Below are 4,150 nucleotides of genomic sequence, written 5' to 3' on the forward strand. Positions count from 1 at the left end.
GTCACCACAACATGAGGAACAGTATTAAAGGGTCGAGACATTAGGAAAGTTGAGAACCACTGGCCTAGTGGAAAAAATGCATACTAAGAAAGCTCTGCCTAGCTGCACTTTTTACCGTTTTTTTTGGGAGTGGTGGTGGTTACCCCCTCGTATTCTTAGAAAACAAATAATTATCTTTCACATTATCATTTCATCAATGTTAATTTCAATACTTGGTATATAAGTTGCTCTCATTATTAAGTTAAACTTCATGTAACAGAAAGTTCTCATGTAAACTTAGCATGTTATTTTTTCTTAGGTGTCATGTGGGCTCTGACTGATAGCAACCCTGTGTACATAAGAATGAAAAATGCTCTGTCCTGCATCATCCTCACAATTGTTCTTATATTTGGACCCCTTGTTGCAGCCATTGTGTCAGTCCTTCCTGCTGAGGCTCCTCCTCTTTGTCACTGCCCCTCTACCTTACCAAGCATGATGTCTTTTTCCAGGGACTGGTCTCTCCTGGTAACATGTCCAAAGTACGTGAGATGAAGTCTTGCCATTCTTGCCCCTGTGGAGCATTCTGGTTGTACTTATTCCAAGACAGACTTTTTGGTTCTTTTGACAGTCCATGGTACTTTCAGTATACTTCACCAGAACTGTAATTCAAATGCATCACTTCTTTCATCTTTGGTCTTCCTCTCTTATTCAATGCCCAATTTTAATATGTATATGAGGTGATTGAAAATACCATGGCTTGGGTCAGGTGCACTTTTGTCCTCAAAGTAAATCCTTGCTTTTCAAAACTTGAAAGAGGTATTGTGCTGCAGATTTGCCCAATGTGACAAGTCATTTGATCTCCTGACAGCTGCTTCCATGAGCATTGATTGTGGATCCAACCAGGACAAAATCCTTAACAACTTTAATCTTTTCTCCATTGATCATAATGTTACCTATAAGTCCAGTTTTAAGGATTTTAGCTTTCTTCACATTGAGTTGTATACTGAAGGCTGCAATCTTTGACCTTCATCAGCAAATGCTTCAAGTCCTCCTCACTTTCAGCCAGCAAGGTTGTGTCACCTGCATATTGCAGGTTGGTAATAAGCCTTCCTCCAATCCTAACGCCATATTCTTATTATCATCTAGCTTCTTTGATTATTTGCTCAGCATACTGATTGAATAAATATGGTGAGCAGATACATCCCTGATGCACACGTTCCTGAGTTAAAACCATGCAGTAGTCCCTTGTTCTGTTGGCACAACTGCCTCTTGATCTGTGTATAGGTTCTGCATGAGCAGAATTGAGTATTCTGGAAATCCCATGTCCCCCAAAGCTATCCATAGTTTGTTATTGTCCACACATTTGAATGCCTTGGCATAGTCAATAAAACACAAGTAAACATCTTTATGGTATTCTCTACTTTCAGCCAAGATCCATCACTTGTTTGTCATACTGTTGTGGCTGGTGTGTTGCTGTGATGCTGGAATAAGTGAACAGGCTTCAGCAGAGCTTCCAGACTAAGAGCCAACTGTGAAGAAGCAATAGGCATTCACTTCTAAGGAATTAGCCCCTGAAAACCTTGTGAATACTATCAGCACATTTGCATAGACTCAATAGAGGTCTTCTTTCAATCCTGTACAGATTCAAGGGCAGAGAGTCATGGCTGCACTGGTGGCTCTGCTCCAAAACTTCATTAATCATCCTCTGTCAGGTCATTTCCTCACCCCAGGCGTATGCTCCGGGCCAGACTTCATCGGCATCAGATTTTAATTCCAGGCAATAGGGTGGTAGAAATAAAGGGCCAAAGACATGTACCAATTGTCTTCCTAAGATGTTCCCCCAGAAACTTCTATCTAACAGTTTTACTAACGTATGATTCATTAGACTTCATTATAACTAGCTACAAGAGAGGCCATTTCCTTGCATGTACCCAGTTGGTACTTCTGATAGCATTTTGTTGTTAGTTGCTGTTGAGTTGACTGTGACACATATAGATACTATGTATGACAGGACAACATGCTGCCCGGTCCTACTCCATCTTCATAATCACTGGCATGGTTGAGTCCATTGTTGTGGCTATTGTGTTCAATGCATCTAGTTAGAGATGTCCTTCATTTTTATTCACCTTTTACCTTCTAAACACAATGTTCTTTTCTAAAGTATTGCCTTACCTGTATTTAAGAGATAGGAACATATCAGCAAAGGTATCACTGACCAGTATGGCGTGCCCGACTAAAACCATGGTATTTTCAATCTCCTCATATGCATATAAAAGTTGGACATTGAACGAGGAAAGTCAAAGAAGCATCAATGCATTTGAATTATGAGGTTGGCAAAGAGTCTTGAAAGTACCATGGACTGCCAAAAGAACAAACCCATCTGTCTTGAAAGAAGGCCAGCCAGAATATTCTTTGGAAGTAAGGGTGGTGAGAAAAGGAAAAGGACATCATGCTTGTTAAAGCAATGAAGAAGGAGACCCGTGACAAGATGGATTGACAGAGTGGCTTCGGATCCAACTCCATGGCACCTAGTCACGTATCAGTTTCGTAGTCCTGATGAATCTACCTTTAAAATGCATTCCTCTTGACTCTGAGCTTCCTCTGTGCAAAGGTCATGACATTTAAGCTTAGTTATATTTGCATCAAGTAAACCAGTGGAAATTTTTTCAGTTTTTTAAAAATACTGTCAGATAATGTAAGAAATAAATATGACTTTGTCTTTACGATGAGGGTATGAGCCGGGCAAGGGTGGGGAAGAAGGGCTTAGATGAGGGTGGAAGTAGGTATGAAGGATTTCGGTAGTACGAAGGCCTCTATCCAGCGTTAAAATGACAAAATGTTTTAGTAGTTCCACTGTCGTCACTCGACCAAACTGGCTAGATTTGTTGTTGTTGTTTTTATAAATCATTTTACTGGGGGTTTATACAGCTCTTTTAACAATTCATAAATCAATTGTATTAACCACATTTGTACATCTGCTGCCATCATCATTTTTAAAACATTTTCTTCTTACTTGAGCCCTTGGTATCAGCTCCTCTTTTTTCCCCTCCCTTCCCAACCTTCCCCCCCTCATGGCCCCTTGATAAATTATAAATTATTATTATTTTCATAACGTACACCATCCACTGTTTCCCTTCACCCATGTTTCTGTTGTTCGTCCTCCTGGTGGTGGGTGGGGGGTGTTATACATTGATCATTGTAATTGTGCCCCTTCCCCCCCCCTTCCCCCCTATCCTCATAGTATCACTACTCCCATTATTGTTCCTGGGGGTGGGGTGGGAGGTATCTGTCCTGGATTTCATGTGTTGAGAGCTCTTATCTGTACCAGTGTACATGCTCAAGTCTAGCCGTATTTTCAAGGTAGAACTGGGGTCATGAAAGTTGTGGGGGAGGTGGAGAAGAAGCATTAAAGAACCAGAGGAATGTTGTGTGTTTTGTCGGTGCTATACTGCACCCTGACTGGCTCATCTCTTCCTTGTGACCCTTCTGTGAGGGGAGGTCCAATTGTCTACAGATGGGCTTTGGGTCTTTACTCTGACCCAAATCATAGGTATGATTTTCTTTTGGTCTTCAGGATCACATAGGCTGGTGTGCTTCTTCCATGTGGGCTTAGTTGCTTCCCTGCTAGATGGCCGCTTATTTAATGTCAGGCCTTTAAGATCTTAGGTGTTAAATCTTCTAATAGCCAGGCACCATCAGCTTTCTTCACCACATTTGCCGTGCACCCATTTTGTCTTCAGCAATCATGTCTGGAAGGTGAGCATCACAGAATGCAAAGCTATTAGAACAAAGTGTTCTTGGGTTGAGGGAGAACTTGAGTGAAAGCCCAATGTCTGTCTGCTACCTTGATACTTAACATGTAAATATATGTACATAGACCTATATTCTTTTCGTTACATATTAATATATTTACATATATACATGCCTCTATATATGTCTTTTGCCTCCTACTTCTTTCCTCTATTTTCTTTTACTTTCCTCTGATCCCACTATCATGTTCAACCTTCATTCAGCTCTCAGTAATTCCTCTCAGCTACATTACACTTGATCAAACCCCACAGGGGTTCTACACCTTCCTTCCTGTTGATTTTAGATCTCTTGTTGTTCCCTTGTCCTGGGTTTGTTGGCTCCCTGCTCTCTTGCCCCAGGCTCACCCCCCTACCATGTGCCC

The sequence above is a fragment of the Echinops telfairi genome, unplaced genomic scaffold, assembly GCF_000313985.2.
Source record: "Echinops telfairi isolate 266 unplaced genomic scaffold, ASM31398v2 ScPeMD7_1;HRSCAF=3_0, whole genome shotgun sequence".
Taxonomy (NCBI): domain Eukaryota; kingdom Metazoa; phylum Chordata; class Mammalia; order Afrosoricida; family Tenrecidae; genus Echinops; species Echinops telfairi.